We start from the raw sequence: 21836 nt of genomic DNA, 5'->3' as shown, positions 1-21836 counted from the left end.
GCTTGGATCTGGCAGAAGTCCTGTGCTGAACTTATTTTTATCAGTTAGCAGCGCACTCCGTGGCCGAGAGTTCTGTGCAGGAACGGTGGGTCTTTTCTGTGGAAAGCTAAACTCACCCCTCCAAGTTCCTGATGTCAGTTTGCACGGGGTGTTTGGCAGTCTAAGGGCAGCTAGGGTTTCAGCTTCATGGCAGCTTGGTTGTGGGAGTAAGTACACTGTTCAGAATTCTAAGTGGCCGAAGCCCACTCCGGGGCACAGAGCTCTGTGCAGGAACAGTGGCTCTCTTCTGTGGGAAGCTATACTCACCGACTAAGTTCCTAATGTCAGGTTGTAGGAGACATTGGGCACTCGCAGGACAGTTAGGGTTCCAGCTTTTGGATGCTTGGATCTGGCAGAAGTCCTGTGCAGAACTTATTTTTTTCAGTTCACAGCCCACTCCGTGGCCGAGAGTTCTGTGCAGGAACGGTGGGTCTTTTCTGTGGAAAGCTAAACTCACCCCTCCAAATTCCTGATGTCAGTTTGCAGGGGGTGTTTGGCAGTCTAAGGGCAGCTTGGGTTTCAGCTTCATGGCAGCTTGGTTGTGGGAGTAAGTACACTGTTCAGAATTGTAAGTGGCAGAAGCCCACTTCCAGGCACAGAACTCTGTGCAGGAACGGTGGGTCTTTTCTGTGGGAAGCTATACTCACCGACTACGTTCCTAATGTCAGGTTGTAGGAGACATTGGGCACTCCAAGGACAGTTAGGGTTCCAGCTTCTGACAGCTTTGTTGTGGGAGTAATGTGCACTGTTCAGAATTCTAAGTGGCAGAAGCCCACTCCGGGGCACAGAGCTCTGTGTAGGAATGGTGGGTCTTTTCTGTGGGAAACTAAACTCACCCCAGCAGGTTCCTGATGTCAGGCTGTAGGAGCCATTTGGCACTCCAAGGCCAGTAAGGGTTCCAGCTTCTGGATGCTTGGATCTGGCAGAAGTCCTGTGCTGAACTTATTTTTATCAGTTAGCAGCCCACTCCGTGGCCGAGAGTTCTGTGCAGGAACGGTGGGTCTTTTCTGTGGGAAGCAAAACTCACCCCTCCAAGTTCATGATGTCAGTTTGCAGGGGGTGTTTGGCTGTCTAAGGGCAGCTAGGGTTTCAGCTTCATGGCAGCTTGGTTGTGGGAGTAAGTACACTGTTCAGAATTCTAAGTGGCAGAAGCCCACTCCCGGGCACAGAGCTCTGTGCAGGAACAGTGGCTCTCTTCTGTGGGAAGCTATACTCACCGACTAAGTTCGTGATGTCAGGCTGTAGGAGACATTTGGCGCTCCAAGGCCAGTTAGGGTTCCAGCTTCTGGGAGCCTGGCTATGGGAGAAGTGCAGCAGTGTTCAGAATTCTAAGTGGCAGAAGCCCACTTCCGGGCACAGAACTCTGTGCAGGAACAGTGGCTCTCTTCTGTGGGAAGCTATACTCACCCCCTAAGTTCCTAATGGCAGGTTTTAGGAGACATTGGGCACTCCAAGGACTGTTAGCGTTCCAACTTCTTACAGCTTGGTTCTGGGCGTAATGTGCACTGTTCAGAATTCTAAGTGGCAGAAGCCCACTCCCGGGCACACAGCTCTGTGCAGGAACTGTGGGTCTTTTCTGTGGGAAACTAAACTCACCCCAGCAGGTTCCTGATGTCAGGCTGTAGGAGACATTTGGCACTCCAAGGCCAGTAAGGGTTCCAGCTTCTGGATGCTTGGATCTGGCAGAAGTCCTGTGCTGAACTTATTTTTATCAGTTAGCAGCGCACTCCGTGGCCGAGAGTTCTGTGCAGGAACGGTGGGTCTTTTCTGTGGGAAGCTATACTCACCGACTAAGTTCCTAATGTCAGGTTGTAGGAGACATTGGGCACTCCAAGGACAGTTAGGGTTCCAGCTTCTGACAGCTTGGTTGTGGGAGTAATGTGCACTGTTCAGAATTCTAAGTGGCAGAAGCACACTCCGGGGCACAGAGCTCTGTGTAGGAAAGGTGGGTCTTTTCTGTGGGAAACTAAACTCACCCCAGCAGGTTCCTGATGTCAGGCTGTAGGAGCCATTTGGCACTCCAAGGCCAGTAAGGGTTCCAGCTTCTGGATGCTTGGATCTGGCAGAAGTCCTGTGCTGAACTTATTTTTATCAGTTAGCAGCGCACTCCGTGGCCAAAAGTTCTGTGCAGGAACGGTGGGTCTTTTCTGTGGAAAGCTAAACTCACCCCTCCAAGTTCCTGATGTCAGTTTGCACGGGGTGTTTGGCAGTCTAAGGGCAGCTAGAGTTTCAGCTTCATGGCAGCTTGGTTGTGGGAGTAAGTACACTGTTCAGAATTCTAAGTGGCAGAAGCCCACTCCGGGGCACAGAGCTCTGTGCAGGAACAGTGGCTCTCTTCTGTGGGAAGCTATACTCACCGACTAAGTTCCTAATGTCAGGTTGTAGGAGACATTGGGCACTCGCAGGACAGTTAGGGTTCCAGCTTTTGGATGCTTGGATCTGGCAGAAGTCCTGTGCAGAACTTATTTTTTTCAGTTCACAGCCCACTCCGTGGCCGAGAGTTCTGTGCAGGAACGGTGGGTCTTTTCTGTGGAAAGCTAAACTCACCCCTCCAAATTCCTGATGTCAGTTTGCAGGGGGTGTTTGGCAGTCTAAGGGCAGCTAGGGTTTCAGCTTCATGGCAGCTTGGTTGTGGGAGTAAGTACACTGTTCAGAATTGTAAGTGGCAGAAGCCCACTCCCGGGCACAGAGCTCTGTGCAGGAACGGTGGGTCTTTTCTGTGGGAAGCTATACTCACCGACTACGTTCCTAATGTCAGGTTGTAGGAGACATTGGGCACTCCAAGGACAGTTAGGGTTCCAGCTTCTGACAGCTTTGTTGTGGGAGTAATGTGCACTGTTCAGAATTCTAAGTGGCAGAAGCCCACTCCGGGGCACAGAGCTCTGTGTAGGAATGGTGGGTCTTTTCTGTGGGAAACTAAACTCACCCCAGCAGGTTCCTGATGTCAGGCTGTAGGAGCCATTTGGCACTCCAAGGCCAGTAAGGGTTCCAGCTTCTGGATGCTTGGATCTGGCAGATGTCCTGTGCTGAACTTATTTTTATCAGTTAGCAGCCCACTCCGTGGCCGAGAGTTCTGTGCAGGAACGGTGGGTCTTTTCTGTGGGAAGCAAAATTCACCCCTCCAAGTTCATGATGTCAGTTTGCAGGGGCTGTTTGGCAGTCTAAGGGCAGCTAGGGTTTCAGCTTCATGGCAGCTTGGTTGTGGGAGTAAGTACACTGTTCAGAATTCTAAGTGGCAGAAGCCCACTCCCGGGCACAGAGCTCTGTGCAGGAACAGTGGCTCTCTTCTGTGGGAAGCTATACTCACCGACTACGTTCCTAATGTCAGGTTGTAGGAGGCATTGTGCACTCAAGGCCAGTTAGGGTTCCAGCTTTTGGATGCTTGGATCTGGTAGAAGTCCTGTGCAGAACTTATTTTTTTCAGTTCGCAGCCCACTCCGTGGCCGAGAGTTCTGTGCAGGAACGGTGGGTCTTTTCTGTGGAACGCTAAACTCACCCCTCCAAGTTCCTGATGTCAGTTTGCAGGGGATGTTTGGCAGTCTAAGGGCAGCTAGGGTTTCAGCTTCATGGCAGCTTGGTTTTAGGAGTAAGTACACTGTTCAGAATTCTAAGTGGTAGAAGCCCACTCCGGGACACAGAGCTCTGTGCAGGGACTGTGGGTCTCTTCTGTGGGAAGCTAAACTCACCCCCTGAAGTTCCTAATGTCAGGTCGTAGGAGACATTGGGCACTCGCAGGACAGTTAGGGTTCCAGCTTCTGGGAGCTTGGCTATGGGAGAAGTGCAGCAGTGTTCAGAATTCTAAGTGGCAGAAGCCCACTTCCGGGCACAGAACTCTGTGCAGGAACAGTGGCTCTCTTCTGTGGGAAGCTATACTCACCCCCTAAGTTCCTAATGGCAGGTTTTAGGAGACATTGGGCACTCCAAGGACAGTTAGCGTTCCAACTTCTTACAGCTTGGTTCTGGGAGTAATGTGCACTGTTCAGAATTCTAAGTGGCAGAAGCCCACTCCCGGGTACAGAGCTCTGTGCAGGAACTGTGGGTCTTTTCTGTGGGAAAGAAAACTCACCCCAGCAGGTTCCTGATGTCAGGCTGTAGGAGACATTTGGCGCTCCAAGGCCAGTAAGGGTTCCAGGTTCTGGATGCTTGGATCTGGCAGAAGTCCTGTGCTGAACTTATTTTTATCAGTTAGCAGCGCACTCCGTGGCCGAGAGTTCTGTGCAGGAACTGTGGGTCTTTTCTGTGGGAAGCAAAACTCACTCCTCCAAGTTCATGATGTCAGTTTGCAGGGGGTGTTTGGCAGTCTAAGGGCAGCTAGGGTTTCAGCTTCATGGCAGCTTGGTTGTGGGAGTAAGTACTCTGTTCAGAATTCTAAGTGGCAGAAGCCCACTCCGGGGCACAGAGCTCTGTGCAGGAACAGTGGTTCTCTTCTGTGGGAAGCTATACTCACTGACTAAGTTCCTAATGTCAGGCTGTAGGAGACATTGGGCACTCCAAGGACAGTTAGGGTTCCAGGTTCTGACAGCTTAGTTCTGGGAGTAATGTGCACTGTTCAGAATTCTAAGTGGCAGAAGCCCACTCCCGGGCACACAGCTCTGTGCAGGAACAGTGGCTCTCTTCTGTGGGACGCTATACTCTCCCCCTAAGTTTCTAATGTCAGGTTGTAGGAGACATTGGACACTCCAAGGACTGTAAGGGTTCCAGCTTCTCTAAGGTTGGATCTGGCAGAAGTTTTGTACTGAACTTATTTTTATCAGTTAGCAGCCCACTCTGTGGCAGAGAGTTCTGTGCAGGAAGAGTGGCTCTCTTCTCTGGGAATCTAAACTCACCCCTCCAAGTTCATGATGTCAGTTTGCAGGGGGTGTTTGGCAGTCTAAGGGCAGCTAGGGTTTCAGCTTCATGGCAGCTTGGTTGTGGGAGTAAGTACACTGTTCAGAATTCTAAGTGGCAGAAGCCCACTCCCGGGCACAGAGCTCTGTGCAGGAACAGTGGCTCTCTTCTGTGGGAAGCTATACTCACCGACTACGTTCCTAATGTCAGGCTGTAGGAGCCATTTGGCACTCCAAGGCCAGTAAGGGTTCCAGCTTCTGGATGCTTGGATCTGGCAGAAGTCCTGTGCTGAACTTATTTTTTTCAGTTCGCAGCCCACTCCGTGGCCGAGAGTTCTGTGCAGGAACGGTGGGTCTTTTCTGTGGAAAGCTCAACTCACCCCTCCAAGTTCCTGATGTCAGTTTGCAGGGGGTGTTTGGCAGTCTAAGGGCAGCTAGGGTTTCAGCTTCATGGCAGCTTTGTTGTGGGAGTAAGTACACTGTTCAGAATTCTAAGTGGCAGAAGCCCACTCCGGGACACAGAGCTCTGTGCAGGGACTGTGGGTCTCTTCTGTGGGAAGCTAAACTCACCCCCTGAAGTTCCTAATGTCAGGTTGTAGGAGACATTGGGCACTCGCAGGACAGTTAGGGTTCCAGCTTCTGGGAGCCTGGCTATGGGAGAAGTGCAGCAGTGTTCAGAATTCTAAGTGGCAGAAGCCCACTTCCGGGCACAGAACTCTGTGCAGGAACAGTGGCTCTCTTCTGTGGGAAGCTATACTCACCCCCTAAGTTCCTAATGGCAGGTTTTAGGAGACATTGGGCACTCCAAGGACAGTTAGCGTTCCAACTTCTGACAGCTTGCTTCTGGGAGTAATGTGCACTGTTCAGAATTCTAAGTGGCAGAAGCCCAGTCCGGGACACAGAGCTCTGTGCAGGAACTGTGGGTCTTTTCTGTGGGAAACAAAACTCACCCCAGCAGGTTCCTGATGTCAGGCTGTAGGAGACATTTGGCACTCCAAGGCCAGTAAGGGTTCCAGCTTCTGGATGCTTGGATCTGGCAGAAGTCCTGTGCTGAACTTATTTTTATCAGTTAGCAGCGCACTCCGTGGCCGAGAGTTCTGTGCAGGAACGGTGGGTCTTTTCTGTGGGAAGCTATACTCACCGACTAAGTTCCTAATGTCAGGTTGTAGGAGACAGTGGGCACTCCAAGGACAGTTAGGGTTCCAGCTTCTGACAGCTTTGTTGTGGGAGTAATGTGCACTGTTCAGAATTCTAAGTGGCAGAAGCCCACTCCGGGGCACAGAGCTCTGTGTAGGAACTGTGGGTCTTTTCTGTGGGAAACTAAACTCACCCCAGCAGGTTCCTGATGTCAGGCTGTAGGAGCCATTTGGCACTCCAAGGCCAGTAAGGGTTCCAGCTTCTGGATGCTTGGATCTGGCAGAAGTCCTGTGCTGAACTTATTTTTATCAGTTAGCAGCGCACTCCGTGGCTGAGAGTTCTGTGCAGGAACGGTGGGTCTTTTCTGTGGAAAGCTAAACTCACCCCTCCAAGTTCCTGATGTCAGTTTGCAGGGGGTGTTTGGCAGTCTAAGGGCAGCTAGGGTTTCAGCTTCATGGCAGCTTGGTTGTGGGAGTAAGTACACTGTTCAGAATTCTAAGTGGCAGAAGCCCACTCCGGGGCACAGAGCTCTGTGCAGGAACAGTGGCTCTCTTCTGTGGGAAGCTATACTCACCGACTAAGTTCCTAATGTCAGGTTGTAGGAGACATTGGGCACTCGCAGGACAGTTAGGGTTCCAGCTTTTGGATGCTTGGATCTGGCAGAAGTCCTGTGCAGAACTTATTTTTTTCAGTTCACAGCCCACTCCGTGGCCGAGAGTTCTGTGCAGGAACGGTGGGTCTTTTCTGTGGAAAGCTAAACTCACCCCTCCAAATTCCTGATGTCAGTTTGCAGGGGGTGTTTGGCAGTCTAAGGGCAGCTTGGGTTTCAGCTTCATGGCAGCTTGGTTGTGGGAGTAAGTACACTGTTCAGAATTGTAAGTGGCAGAAGCCCACTCCCGGGCACAGAGCTCTGTGCAGGAGCGGTGGGTCTTTTCTGTGGGAAGCTATACTCACCGACTACGTTCCTAATGTCAGGTTGTAGGAGACATTGGGCACTCCAAGGACAGTTAGGGTTCCAGCTTCTGACAGCTTGGTTCTGGGCGTAATGTGCACTGCTCAGAATTCTAAGTCGCAGATGCCCACTCCGGGACACAGAGCTCTGTGCAGGAACTGTGGGTCTTTTCTGTGGGAAACTAAACTCACCCCAGCAGGTTCCTGATGTCAGGCTGTAGGAGCCATTTGGCACTCCAAGGCCAGTAAGGGTTCCAGCTTCTGGATGCTTGGATCTGGCAGAAGTCCTGTGCTGAACTTATTTTTATCAGTTAGCAACGCACTCCGTGGCCGAGAGTTCTGTGCAGGAACGGTGGGTCTTTTCTGTGGAAAGCTAAACTCACCCCTCCAAGTTCCTGATGTCAGTTTGCAGGGGGTGTTTGGCAGTCTAAGGGCAGCTAGGGTTTCAGCTTCATGGCAGCTTGGTTGTGGGAGTAAGTACACTGTTCAGAATTCTGAGTGGCAGAAGCCCACTCCGGGACACAGAGCTCTGTGCAGGGAGTGTGGGTCTCTTCTGTGGGAAGCTAAACTCACCCCCTGAAGTTCCTAATGTCAGGTTGTAGGAGACATTGGGCACTCGCAGGACAGTTAGGGTTCCAGCTTCTGGGAGCCTGGCTATGGGAGAAGTGCAGCAGTGTTCAGAATTCTAAGTGGCAGAAGCCCACTTCCGGGCACAGAACTCTGTGCAGGAACAGTGGCTCTCTTCTGTGGGAAGCTATACTCACCCCCTAAGTTCCTAATGGCAGGTTTTAGGAGACATTGGGCACTCCAAGGACAGTTAGCGTTCCAACTTCTTACAGCTTGGTTCTGGGCGTAATGTGCACTGTTCAGAATTCTTAGTGGCAGAAGCCCACTCCCGGGCACACAGCTCTGTGCAGGAACTGTGGGTCTTTTCTGTGGGAAACAAAACTCACCCCAGCAGGTTCCTGATGTCAGGCTGTAGGAGACATTTGGCACTCCAAGGCCAGTAAGGGTTCCAGCTTCTGGATGCTTGGATCTGGCAGAAGTCCTGTGCTGAACTTATTTTTATCAGTTAGCAGCGCACTCCGTGGCCGAGAGTTCTGTGCAGGAACGGTGGGTCTTTTCTGTGGGAAGCTATACTCACCGACTAAGTTCCTAATGTCAGGTTGTAGGAGACATTGGGCACTCGCAGGACAGTTAGGGTTCCAGCTTCTGAGAGCTTGGTTGTGGGAGTAATGTGCACTGTTCAGAATTCTAAGTGGCAGAAGCCCACTCTGGGGCACAGAGCTCTGTGTAGGAAAGGTGGGTCTTTTCTGTGGGAAACTAAACTCACCCCAGCAGGTTCCTGATGTCAGGCTGTAGGAGCCATTTGGCACTCCAAGGCCAGTAAGGGTTCCAGCTTCTGGATGCTTGGATCTGGCAGAAGTCCTGTGCTGAACTTATTTTTATCAGTTAGCAGCGCACTCCGTGGCCGAGAGTTCTGTGCAGGAAGGGTGGGTCTTTTCTGTGGAAAGCTAAACTCACCCCTCCAAGTTCCTGATGTCAGTTTGCACGGGGTGTTTGGCAGTCTAAGGGCAGCTAGGGTTTCAGCTTCATGGCAGCTTGGTTGTGGGAGTAAGTACACTGTTCAGAATTCTAAGTGGCCGAAGCCCACTCCGGGGCACAGAGCTCTGTGCAGGAACAGTGGCTCTCTTCTGTGGGAAGCTATACTCACCGACTAAGTTCCTAATGTCAGGTTGTAGGAGACATTGGGCACTCGCAGGACAGTTAGGGTTCCAGCTTTTGGATGCTTGGATCTGGCAGAAGTCCTGTGCTGGACTTATTTTTATCAGTTAGCAGCCCACTCCGTGGCTGAGAGTTCTGTGCAGGAACGGTGGGTCTTTTCTGTGGGAAGCAAAACTCACCCCTCCAAGTTCCTGATGTCAGTTTGCAGGGGGTGTTTGGCAGTCTAAGGGCAGCTAGGGTTTCAGCTTCATGGCAGCTTGGTTGTGGGAGTAAGTACACTGTTCAGAATTCTAAGTGGCAGAAGCCCACTCCCGGGCACAGAGCTCTGTGCAGGAACAGTGGCTCTCTTCTGTGGGAAGCTATACTCACCGACTAAGTTCGTGATGTCAGGCTGTAGGAGACATTTGGCGCTCCAAGGCCAGTTAGGGTTCCAGCTTCTGGGAGCCTGGCTATGGGAGAAGTGCAGCAGTGTTCAGAATTCTAAGTGGCAGAAGCCCACTTCCGGGCACAGAACTCTGTGCAGGAACAGTGGCTCTCTTCTGTGGGAAGCTATACTCACCCCCTAAGTTCCTAATGGCAGGTTTTAGGAGACATTGGGCACTCCAAGGACTGTTAGCGTTCCAACTTCTTACAGCTTGGTTCTGGGCGTAATGTGCACTGTTCAGAATTCTAAGTGGCAGAAGCCCACTCCCGGGCACACAGCTCTGTGCAGGAACTGTGGGTCTTTTCTGTGGGAAACTAAACTCACCCCAGCAGGTTCCTGACGTCAGGCTGTAGGAGACATTTGGCACTCCAAGGCCAGTAAGGGTTCCAGCTTCTGGATGCTTGGATCTGGCAGAAGTCCTGTGCTGAACTTATTTTTATCAGTTAGCAGCGCACTCCGTGGCCGAGAGTTCTGTGCAGGAACGGTGGGTCTTTTCTGTGGGAAGCTATACTCACCGACTAAGTTCCTAATGTCAGGTTGTAGGAGACATTGGGCACTCCAAGGACAGTTAGGGTTCCAGCTTCTGACAGCTTGGTTGTGGGAGTAATGTGCACTGTTCAGAATTCTAAGTGGCAGAAGCACACTCCGGGGCACAGAGCTCTGTGTAGGAAAGGTGGGTCTTTTCTGTGGGAAACTAAACTCACCCCAGCAGGTTCCTGATGTCAGGCTGTAGGAGCCATTTGGCACTCCAAGGCCAGTAAGGGTTCCAGCTTCTGGATGCTTGGATCTGGCAGAAGTCCTGTGCTGAACTTATTTTTATCAGTTAGCAGCGCACTCCGTGGCCAAAAGTTCTGTGCAGGAACGGTGGGTCTTTTCTGTGGAAAGCTAAACTCACCCCTCCAAGTTCCTGATGTCAGTTTGCACGGGGTGTTTGGCAGTCTAAGGGCAGCTAGAGTTTCAGCTTCATGGCAGCTTGGTTGTGGGAGTAAGTACACTGTTCAGAATTCTAAGTGGCAGAAGCCCACTCCGGGGCACAGAGCTCTGTGCAGGAACAGTGGCTCTCTTCTGTGGGAAGCTATACTCACCGACTAAGTTCCTAATGTCAGGTTGTAGGAGACATTGGGCACTCGCAGGACAGTTAGGGTTCCAGCTTTTGGATGCTTGGATCTGGCAGAAGTCCTGTGCAGAACTTATTTTTTTCAGTTCACAGCCCACTCCGTGGCCGAGAGTTCTGTGCAGGAACGGTGGGTCTTTTCTGTGGAAAGCTAAACTCACCCCTCCAAATTCCTGATGTCAGTTTGCAGGGGGTGTTTGGCAGTCTAAGGGCAGCTAGGGTTTCAGCTTCATGGCAGCTTGGTTGTGGGAGTAAGTACACTGTTCAGAATTGTAAGTGGCAGAAGCCCACTCCCGGGCACAGAGCTCTGTGCAGGAACGGTGGGTCTTTTCTGTGGGAAGCTATACTCACCGACTACGTTCCTAATGTCAGGTTGTAGGAGACATTGGGCACTCCAAGGACAGTTAGGGTTCCAGCTTCTGACAGCTTTGTTGTGGGAGTAATGTGCACTGTTCAGAATTCTAAGTGGCAGAAGCCCACTCCGGGGCACAGAGCTCTGTGTAGGAATGGTGGGTCTTTTCTGTGGGAAACTAAACTCACCCCAGCAGGTTCCTGATGTCAGGCTGTAGGAGCCATTTGGCACTCCAAGGCCAGTAAGGGTTCCAGCTTCTGGATGCTTGGATCTGGCAGATGTCCTGTGCTGAACTTATTTTTATCAGTTAGCAGCCCACTCCGTGGCCGAGAGTTCTGTGCAGGAACGGTGGGTCTTTTCTGTGGGAAGCAAAATTCACCCCTCCAAGTTCATGATGTCAGTTTGCAGGGGCTGTTTGGCAGTCTAAGGGCAGCTAGGGTTTCAGCTTCATGGCAGCTTGGTTGTGGGAGTAAGTACACTGTTCAGAATTCTAAGTGGCAGAAGCCCACTCCCGGGCACAGAGCTCTGTGCAGGAACAGTGGCTCTCTTCTGTGGGAAGCTATACTCACCGACTACGTTCCTAATGTCAGGTTGTAGGAGGCATTGGGCACTCAAGGCCAGTTAGGGTTCCAGCTTTTGGATGCTTGGATCTGGTAGAAGTCCTGTGCAGAACTTATTTTTTTCAGTTCGCAGCCCACTCCGTGGCCGAGAGTTCTGTGCAGGAACGGTGGGTCTTTTCTGTGGAACGCTAAACTCACCCCTCCAAGTTCCTGATGTCAGTTTGCAGGGGATGTTTGGCAGTCTAAGGGCGGCTAGGGTTTCAGCTTCATGGCAGCTTGGTTTTAGGAGTAAGTACACTGTTCAGAATTCTAAGTGGTAGAAGCCCACTCCGGGACACAGAGCTCTGTGCAGGGACTGTGGGTCTCTTCTGTGGGAAGCTAAACTCACCCCCTGAAGTTCCTAATGTCAGGTCGTAGGAGACATTGGGCACTCGCAGGACAGTTAGGGTTCCAGCTTCTGGGAGCTTGGCTATGGGAGAAGTGCAGCAGTGTTCAGAATTCTAAGTGGCAGAAGCCCACTTCCGGGCACAGAACTCTGTGCAGGAACAGTGGCTCTCTTCTGTGGGAAGCTATACTCACCCCCTAAGTTCCTAATGGCAGGTTTTAGGAGACATTGGGCACTCCAAGGACAGTTAGCGTTCCAACTTCTTACAGCTTGGTTCTGGGAGTAATGTGCACTGTTCAGAATTCTAAGTGGCAGAAGCCCACTCCCGGGTACAGAGCTCTGTGCAGGAACTGTGGGTCTTTTCTGTGGGAAAGAAAACTCACCCCAGCAGGTTCCTGATGTCAGGCTGTAGGAGACATTTGGCGCTCCAAGGCCAGTAAGGGTTCCAGGTTCTGGATGCTTGGATCTGGCAGATGTCCTGTGCTGAACTTATTTTTATCAGTTAGCAGCGCACTCCGTGGCCGAGAGTTCTGTGCAGGAACTGTGGGTCTTTTCTGTGGGAAGCAAAACTCACTCCTCCAAGTTCATGATGTCAGTTTGCAGGGGGTGTTTGGCAGTCTAAGGGCAGCTAGGGTTTCAGCTTCATGGCAGCTTGGTTGTGGGAGTAAGTACTCTGTTCAGAATTCTAAGTGGCAGAAGCCCACTCCGGGGCACAGAGCTCTGTGCAGGAACAGTGGTTCTCTTCTGTGGGAAGCTATACTCACTGACTAAGTTCCTAATGTCAGGCTGTAGGAGACATTGGGCACTCCAAGGACAGTTAGGGTTCCAGGTTCTGACAGCTTAGTTCTGGGAGTAATGTGCACTGTTCAGAATTCTAAGTGGCAGAAGCCCACTCCCGGGCACACAGCTCTGTGCAGGAACAGTGGCTCTCTTCTGTGGGACGCTATACTCTCCCCCTAAGTTTCTAATGTCAGGTTGTAGGAGACATTGGACACTCCAAGGACTGTAAGGGTTCCAGCTTCTCTAAGGTTGGATCTGGCAGAAGTTTTGTACTGAACTTATTTTTATCAGTTAGCAGCCCACTCTGTGGCAGAGAGTTCTGTGCAGGAAGAGTGGCTCTCTTCTCTGGGAATCTAAACTCACCCCTCCAAGTTCCTGATGTCAGGTTGTAGTAGATATTGGGCACTCCAAGGACAGTTAGAGTTCCAGCCTCTGGGAGCTTGGATTTGGCTGATATCCTGTGTGGATTTATTTTTAGGAGGCAGTAGTCCTCTCTGGGTCAGAGGGCTCTGTGCAGGAAGTGTTGCCCGTTTTCTGTGGGAATCTGGACTCACCCCATCAGGTTCCTGATTTCAATTTATAGGATAGATTTGGCACTCCAAGGACAGTAAGGGTTCCAGCGTCTGGGAGCTTGGATCTGGTAGCAGTCCTGTGCTGAACTTAATTTTATGAGTTAGCAGCCCAGTCTGGGGCAGAGAGTTCTGTGCAGGAATGGTGGCTCTTTTCTGTGGGAAGCTAAACTCACCTCTCCACGTTCCTAATGTCAGGTTGTAGGAGACATTTGGCACTCCAAGGATAGTTAGATTTCCAACTTCTGAAAGCTTTGATCTGGCAGGTATCCTGTGGTGACTTTATGTTTCGCAGGCAGAACCCCAATTTGGCTCCAGAGAGTTCTGTGCAGCAACGGTGGCTCTCTTCTGTGGGAAGCTAAACTCACTCCTCCAAGTCCTTCATTTCAGGTTGTAGGAGACATTTTGTCCTCCAAGGACAGTTAGGGTTCCAGCATCTGGCAGCTTGGGTCTGGCAGATATCCTGTGCTTAACTTATTTTTAGGAGGCAGAAGCCCCCTCCGGGGCAGGGAGTTCTGTGCAGCCGTGGTGGCTCTGTTCGGTGGGAAGCTAAACTGCCCGCACCAGGTTCCTCATATCAGGTGGTAGGAGACATTTGCCACTCGAAGGACAGTTAGGGCTCCAGATTCTGGCAGCTTGGCCATGGGAGAAGTGCAGCAGTCTTCAGAATTGTAAGTGGCAGAAGCTCACTCCTGGGCTCAGAGCTCTGTGCAGGAATGGTGTCCCTTTTTCTGGGGAAACTAAACAAACCCCCTGGTTCAGATTGTTCGTTTTAAGGAGCCATTTGGCAGTCTCAGGGGAGCCAGGCTTCCAGGTACTGACAGCGTGGATCTGGGAGTAAGTGTGTTGTTCAGAATTCTAAGAGGCAGAAGCCCAGTCTGGGGCACAGAGCTCACTGAAGGAAAGGTGGCTCTTTTGTGGGAACCTAAACTCTCCCCATCAGGTTCCTGATGTCAGTTCATAGGATAGATTTGGCACTCCAAGGACAGTAAGGGTTCCAGCTTCTGGCAGTTTGGATCTGGCAGATGTCCTGTGCTGAAGTTAATTTTATCATTTGGCAGCCCACTCCGTGGCCGATAGTTCTGTGCAGGAACGGTGGTTCTCTTCTGATGGAACAGAAACTCACTCCTAGAAGTTCGTAATGTTCGGTTGTAGGAGACATTTGGCACTCGAAGGACAGTTAGGGTTCCAGCTTCTGGCACCTTGGCTCTGGGAGAAGTGTAGCTATGTTTAGATTTGTAGATGGCATAAGTCCACTCCTGGGCATAGCGCTCTGTTCAACATCAGTGGCCCTTTTGTGTGGCAAGCTGGACTCACCCTATCACATTCCTGATTTCAGTTTTTAGGAGGTGTTTGGCACTCCACGGCCAGTCTGGCATTCTGCTTCTAGTAGCATGGGTCTTGGTGCAATGCTGATGCATTCAGAATTCTATTTTCTAGAAGTCTAGTTCCATGTAGAAGGCCTTAGACCTGACTGGACGTTCCTTTTGTGGGAAAGTTAAGTCACCCCCTTAGGGTCCTGATGTCTGTTTTTATAGTCCACTGGTAGTATGTACCCTCCCTGAATCCTAGTTTTGGTTTATTGGGTTTGGGTGAAATATTCTTCTATCGGTAATTTTTGCAGGGAGACTTCTCCTCTGACCCTAAAAATCCTGCCTGCCCTAGATTGAAAAAAGTAACTCCCCTAATTTTAAAGCAGTTACATGTCGTTTTTATAAGATGTCCGTCAATCTGCTTGCAACATTGCTACAACCCTCATCTCTCTCCATCTAGATTCAGAAACATTACTCTGCCTGGATTTCATATAGGTGTTCACCAGGTTTCAAAGTATTAAACATGTACGTTTCAAAGTCTCCATTGCAAAATACGGGATGGGTTCTGGAATACCAGAATCACCCAGTTTCAACGTGCCAAAACCATTCTATTTCATAATGTTAGAATATTAAGTTATAACATCTCTAAGACAATTTCTAAATATCAAGTTGCAAAGTATCATTTCTTTGATGTCTTCTATGGATGGGATTCCTAATCCCCAAAACTGCCATACTGTCAAAATGGGATCTGTGTGAAATATTTTGCCCTCTGAAAAGTTTTTACCTAATGACCATTCATCTATTTTCATCATACAGCTAGATGTAGTAAAAAACAAGCAAATACTTTTAGTAGTTTTCTGCCTAGATGGATCTGAGAACTGGCATTTCCCAAACTAAGGATGGAGCAGATCTCTTCCCTGGATCATCCTGGAAAATTTGTTTAGTAGGCAAAGGGAATTTTTATAAATTACATTAATATGTTACTGTAATTTAGGGTGGACCAGCCACCGGCAGCAGGACTCCGGTTTGCTCCGGGCCGGTCAGGATTAGACATAAGTCACCTGGCAACCCCCCTGGCTCCTTAAGGGACACGTAGAAGACCTCAACAGAAACACAATTCAGTAAGGATTCCTAAGTAAATATTTCTGGTAATTGCTTACAGTCTGGGAAAAATTTCCTAAATAATTACAAACTTAGGACATAGGGAATTCTGGGGATAGAACTTCCATCTCGGCCACCGGCCACAAGAAGAACAGTTCTCTTCCACAGAACGGAAGCCTAGCACCCCAGCGTTTCACAGGCAGACGAAGGGTCACGCAGGGGAACGAACAATCTGCGGGACCTTTCTCGACCTCATCCCACAATGCCCCCTGTCTCCAGAGGGTTTCCTGGGCACACCCCTGTGGGGAGGTGCTAGTTCAGAGGGGCCTAGCTGTCTCTGCTTTTTAAGGGCTTGAATTTTAGGGAACACTCCCCTTTTTTCTCCTCCCTGGAGAGATTTAAACTGAAGGAAACTCCTCTTTTCCAAAAATTTTAGGAGATTAAGTTAAGGGGCACAAGCCATTTATTTTCCATGTCACAGTTTAAGCAGAGGTAACTGCCCATATGCTAATTTTAAATTGAAGGAACCCGTGCCTTTTTCAGCATTTTAAGGATTTAAAATTGGACTTCTGTTGCACTCGAACGGGTACCCCGGTAACACCTATCTCAGACGGGAGCAATCCAGGCGTATATATAAGCTTAACACCACCTGGGAGTTTATTCTTTTTCTCCTTTGTAATTAATACATTGATATCCTTACTTAGAGGTGCTAATGAGCCTTACACCATTCATAATCTTACTGTTCTTTGTCATCCTACTTAGTCACTTGTGGAATACTAATTGCAGTCACCCAGGAATAATTACCCCCGTCAACAGCAAATTACCCAAATTACTATCTTGCTATGTTACTAAAACACTAAGTTTTATTTTTGCCCTCTAGCCTGAAGTCATTACAGCCAAAACAGAAAAATAGCATTATTACCCCAAGGAGTTTTTTTCTCTATCGAGCCCTGTACTTACCTTGCATTTGAGTCAGAGGAGCCAAACAGCTGCAGCTCCTTCGAGAGCTTTTATACCCCGTGGGAGTTGCCTCCTCCCTTTTCCCGGGCATTCTGGGAACGAGGGGCGGGCCCAATCAGGGGTATATTAACCCCAGCTTTTGCCAAGGGGCTTCATTCCCTCCTGGGAATCAGCTAGGGTAAGAGCTCTCCTCTCATTTCAGCGAAGAGGCTCTATTAGCTTATTTTTGTTAGGTGTTTTTGGGCACCTACAAATAACAGGAGCTTTGAGGACACTACAAAGAAGATGCTATCAAATACAGGGAGTATTTAAGTTCAGGGGTTTTGTTTGCACATTCGGGGGAGGAAAGGCGCTTTTGTAATTTCTGGGTTTGTTCTCATTTTCTTTTAGGAGGAGCACTACTCCTGAAGTTATAGGTCACATCCAGCACGATCTTCCAGATTCTTTCAGAAGATTTGTCACCTCAAAAGGGCTACTGTACACGTCAGAGGCAACGACCGAGATCCAGGCTTCCGATCGGTAAGGCGAGGACCACGTTCAGGGTACCCGGTTGAGAGTTAGCAGGTTTTGAAGGCAGCAAAATGAGGAACGACCTGCATTTGAGGGCCTCCCCCAAGGCTTTTTTGCAAGTAATAGCAGCTGCATTTATGCGTCTTATAGCACAGAAGAGCACCTAAGATACGTAAATGTGAGCACCTAAGTTTTGCTCACAGACCTGCCCTACAGTTTTGCCCCCTGCTAACTCAGGTACCGGACATTGTAACAGCCCTAGGCTTAGATGCGGGACGAAGCCACAGACTCGAGGACCCGGGCACGCTTAGGCGAGGGCGAGCGGCCGCCCCCTCGGGATTCGGCGCACGTGCCGCTAAATTCGTGCATCGATTTTAATTTTTCTTTTTCTTAGCTAAGAGGCTAATCGGCGATCGGAGGGCCTTCTGAGACAGACTTATTTCCAGTCCAACGTCGATTCACCTTACCGGTCATCTCAAAGATAAGTCAGGGGCCACGGCCTCGAGATAGGACGACAGGGGTGTCAGAAATTTATGGGTCCGGTTTAACAGCTACCAGAGGGGACAGGGGTGTCCCTTAAGGGGCCACTTAGGACAGCCGAAGGGAACGGCTATACTTCAATAGTAACTACGGGGCACGCAAGGCAGAACGGTCCCCGTCTGCATCGTGCGGTCCGGCGCGCAGCGTCGTCCAGCCCCACTCAGCGATCCTGTTAGCTGTCAAGGGGAAGCATTAATTTTGATCCCAATGCTGTGGTGCAGGGCAGTCCAGTCCCGGTGCATGTCCTGTCAGTTGTCTGTTGTGCACTCTGTGTCTTTTGAGTGTCTTGTATTTCATGTCATTTTCTGTGGCTTTTCAAGGGGCCATCAAAATCCCGGCATCATTTTTAGCATCTCCGGTCCCTCAGTTCCTCGGCCAGGCGCCGATACCATCAAACCATCGACTCGGGAGCTCAGGCCAGCATGGGAATCGCATTTATTTTCAGAAGCATCCAGTTTACTGTCTTTTCAGGTCTTGTTCTGAGCTGTACTGACAGCCAAGCACCACCACGATCCATTCCGGTGGATTAGGACTTGTAAGGATGCAAAGCTAGGGAGAGGATTCTGACCGGAGCATTCTCGAGCGTCCATCTTTGCAGTTCTTGGGATAAGTCATCCCCTTAGCGTCTTTTTTCCTGCAGGTTTCTCTGAGCCCGGTCAGCTCTCCATCCGTCTTACCTCGATCATCTCCTCCCGAGTTCTCTCGGTCCTCAGGGTCATTCCTCTCTTCGAGATTTTTTCTTTCCCTGTCGCGTCTCCTCGTTTGTTGCGTCTTGTGTCACGGGTGTGGGTGTGTATTTGGCCCAGCGCTGCTCTGCCCTGCCCTGTAGCACAGCTGGGTGTAGGGGTAATAGGACAAATTTGAAGTGCAGGGTCTATTGGCTTCTAGGTTCTATCTGTAGATTGACACAAGATGTGTGGAGCTGTCAAGTTATCCTGCAGCCCTTTGACTTTTGTCCTCACTTTCTTTCAGATGCAGACTGATTAAACCTGTGGCAGAGCAGCCCCTATCGGTGGAGTCGGTTCTCCCGAGAAGGTCAGTCTGAGTCGGTCTTTGCAGGGGAGGTGTAAATGGTGCCTCTGTTACAGCCCTGACCTTTGTCTTTGTTTTTAGGAGCTAATGCAGGATATTGGCAGTCCAGAAGAAGCGGGCAAGGTGAGCATGGACCGGTGAACAGAAGCAGTTGTTATTTCTCCGGTGTCAATTTCTTGTGCAACTGTAACCATTCACTGTTGGGTTTTTTTTTTTTTTCAGGTGGTCTGGTTTTGAGATGTCCTGTTTGTGGATTCCAGCGGCCAGGTAGGTGTCAGCTTACGTCAGTTGCAGTTTGTCTTTGCAGGGGCAGTGTAATTGGTGCCCTTGTTACTGCCTGTTTCTTTGTCTCTATTTTTAGGAGGTAAAGCAGGATGTTGGCGGTGAAGGTGAAGCGTGCAAGGTGAGCATTGATCTGCGGACAGAACTGGTTGCTGTTGCTCAGGTCTCAGTTTCTGGTGAAAATCTAATATCTGCTGTTTGTTTTCTTATTTTTAGGTGGCCCGCTTGTGAAATGTCCCGGTCGTGGATACCAGCAGCCAAGAGGGTATGTGCTTAAGTCAGTCCCAGTTTGCCTTTGCTGGGGCAGTGTAAATGATGACTGTGTTACAGCGTTGTTTTTTGTCTTTTTTTTAGGAGGTAAAGAGGGATATTGGCAGTCCAGGTGAAGCGGCCCAGGTGAGCATTGTCCGGTGGATGGAAGCAGCTGTTATCACTCAGGTCTCAATATCTGGTGCAACTCTAAGGTTGTATTTTTGTCTGTTTTAGGCAGTCTGCTGTCATTATGCTGAAGTCCCTTCTCCAATGAGGTGATGGACCGGGTCCCTCTCTTTGGAGCCCTTCAGAAGCATTACAGGACTGTGTGATCAAGCCTCGATTTCTCCGTTTGAAGCTGCTTTCCAGGTAGTCTTTGATAACGGCCGAGGAGTCGGGGAGGCAGGGAGGAGAGGAGGAGCGAGCGTCCTCTCAAGTATCAGCAATGTCAAATCCCTTGTCTGCTCTTAATCCAGACCTACCCCCTGACGATGCCATCACCCTCCAAGCACGGCCGAGGCAGCGGGCCCGAGCACCCGGGCGTTCTCAAGAGGCGGTGGGTAGCAGAATTGTTCGGTTTTGGGCGATGCGGTGCTAAGACCACACAGTGATGTTTGCTTTTCTTTATTGCAGCTGACTAAGAGAGAGCAACCTGGTGTTAGCAGGAATTTCCCTGAGGGAGAGGCGGCCTTCCTTTTCACCTGCCAGGATTCTGCATCTCCAGATGTCTGAGAGATAAGTGGAGGGCTCCGAGCCACGGAGGGGATGAAAGCGGGGGGCCGGGTCGGCTTTCCACCGGGCGGGGGTTTGGAGACGGGGCCATCCAAGAAGCGGCCCCTTAGGCTTCCTACAGGGAAAGTCTCCCTTTTGATCTCTCCACTGAGGTGTGCAGGGCAGAGCAGTCCCGGTGCTTGTCGTGTCCCTCGTTTGTTGCGCACTCTTTGTTTCATGTCTTTTGCCTTAGCCCTTCAAGGGGCCTACCAAAAACCCTGGCATCCCTCTTAGCCTCTCTGGACTCTCAGTTCCTCGGCCAGGTGCCGATGCCCTCGGACCATCGACTCGGGAGCTCGGGCAGGCATGGGCATCGTATCTCTCTTCAGAAGCATCCAGTCCAATGTCTTTCCAGGTCTTGTTCTGAGCTGTACTGACAGCCGAGCACCACCAGCATCCATTCCGGTGGATTAGGACTTGTAAGAATGCATAGCTAGGTAGCAGAGTGTGACCGGAGCATTCTCGAGTGTTCATCTTTGCGGTTCTTGGGATAAGTCATCCCCTTAGCATCTTTTTTCCTGCAGGTTTCTCTGAGCCCGGTCAGCTCTCCTTTCAGCTTACCTCGGTCATCTGCTCCCGAGTTCTCTCGGTCCTCAGGGTCATTCCTCTCATCGAGAGTTTTCTTTCCCTGTCGCGTCCCTTTGTTTGTTGCGTCTTGTGTCACGGGTGTGGGTGTGTATTTGGCCCGGAGCTGCTCTGCCCTGCAGCACAGCTGGGTGTAGGGGTAATAGGACAAATTTGAAATGCAGGGTGCATTGGCTTCTAGGTGGGATCTGTAGATTGACCCAAGATGTGTGGAGCTGTCAAGTTATCCTGCAGCCCTTTGACTCTTGTCCTAACTTCCTTTCAGATGCAGATGGAATAACCCTGTGGCAGAGCAGCCCCTGTGGGATTCATCGGTTCCCCCGAGAAGGTCAGTCCCTGTTGGTCTTTGCAGGGGAGGTGTAAATGGTGGCTCTGATACAGCCCTGACCTTTGTCTTTGTTTTTAGGAGCTTATGCAGGATATTGGCAGTCCAGGTGAAGTGCGCCAGGTGAGCATCGACCGGTGGACAGAAGCAGTTGTTATTGCTCCCGTCTGAATTTCTGCCTCAAGTCTAACCATCCACTGTTGATTTTTGTTTTATTTCAGGTGGTCTGCTTGTGAGGTTGTCGTGGCTCAGGCTGGCAGCGGCCAGGTGGGTGTGAGTTTAAGTCAGTCCCGGTTTGGTTTTGCTGGGGAGGTGTACATTGTGAGTATGTTACAGCCTTGTTTTTTGTTTTTATTTTTAGGAGGTAAAGCGGGATCTTGGCAGTCCAGGACCAGCTGCCTAGGTGAGCATTGACTGGTGGATGGAAGTGGCTGTAATCGCTCAGGTCTCAATTTCTGGTGCACCTCTAAGCTTCTATTATTGTGTTTTAGGTGGTCCACTCTTCTTCTGCTGAAGTACCCTCTGCCATGAGATCATGAACTTGGGCACCTTTTTTTGGGAGCCCTTCAGAAGCATTACAGGACTGTGTGATCAAGCCTCAATTTCTCTGTTTGAAGCTGCTTTCCAGGTAGGCTTTGATAACAGCTGAGGAGTTGGGGAGGCAGGGAGGAGAGAGGGTCCTGTCAAGTTTCAGCACTGTCAAATCCCCTGTGTGTTCTTAATCCAGGCCTACCCCAGGACGATGGCATGACTCTCCAAGCACGGCCGAGGCAGCGGGCTTGAGGGCCTGGGCGTTCTCAAGAGATGGTGAGTAGCAGAATTGTTGGGGTTTGGGTGCTGTGCTGCTAAGATCACACAGTGATGTTTGCTTTTCTTTATTGCAGCTGATTAAGAGTGAGCAGCCTGGTGTTAGCAGGAATTTCCCTGAGGGAGAGCCAGCCTTCCTTTTCACCTGCCTGGACTCTGCATCTCCAGATGTCTGAGAGATAAGTGGAGGGCTCCGAGCCACGGAGGGAACGAAAGTGGGGGGCCGGGTCGGCTTTCAACCGGGAGTGGTTTTTGAGTTGGGTTTGGAGCTGGGGTTGTCCAGGAAGCGGCCCCTTAGGCTTCCTACAGGGAAAGTCTCCCTTTTGATCTCTCCACTGAGGTGTGCAGGGCAGAGCAGTCCCGGTGCTTGTCGTGTCCCTCGTTTGTTGCGCACTCTTTGTTTCATGTCTTTTGCCTTAGCCCTTCAAGGGGCCTACCAAAAACCCTGGCATCCCTCTTAGCCTCTCTGGACTCTCAGTTCCTCGGCCAGGTGCCG

General features: G+C 50.5%; 1 long non-coding RNA gene across 2 annotated transcripts in view; it reads left to right on the top strand.

Moving 5' to 3' along the window:
* The window catches only part of LOC136304434 (uncharacterized), a 46755-nt gene extending 25232 nt beyond the window's left edge, over window positions 1-21523 (top strand). Inside the window, exons 1-17 of one of the 2 annotated variants that reach the window (XR_010724568.1) lie at window positions 16400-16414; window positions 16627-16755; window positions 17141-18321; window positions 18400-18441; window positions 18541-18585; window positions 18680-18721; window positions 18817-18865; window positions 18955-18996; window positions 19087-19221; window positions 19329-19408; window positions 19486-20536; window positions 20615-20656; window positions 20755-20800; window positions 20895-20936; window positions 21025-21161; window positions 21261-21340; window positions 21418-21523. This is a non-coding gene — a long non-coding RNA (uncharacterized lncRNA). Of the gene's footprint in view, window positions 1-16399; window positions 16415-16626; window positions 16756-17140; window positions 18322-18399; window positions 18442-18540; window positions 18586-18679; window positions 18722-18816; window positions 18866-18954; window positions 18997-19086; window positions 19222-19328; window positions 19409-19485; window positions 20537-20614; window positions 20657-20754; window positions 20801-20894; window positions 20937-21024; window positions 21162-21260; window positions 21341-21417 lie in introns of those variants that run through there. The other variant, XR_010724569.1, reaches the window with a different exon arrangement.
* Window positions 21524-21836: the final 313 nt, after the last annotated feature.

Source organism: Chamaea fasciata, unplaced genomic scaffold, assembly GCF_029207755.1.
Source record: "Chamaea fasciata isolate MVZ Bird 193981 ecotype frontalis unplaced genomic scaffold, bChaFas1.0.hap1 SCAF_90, whole genome shotgun sequence".
NCBI lineage: Eukaryota > Metazoa > Chordata > Aves > Passeriformes > Sylviidae > Chamaea > Chamaea fasciata.
This window is presented reverse-complemented; position numbering and strand designations above follow the sequence as displayed.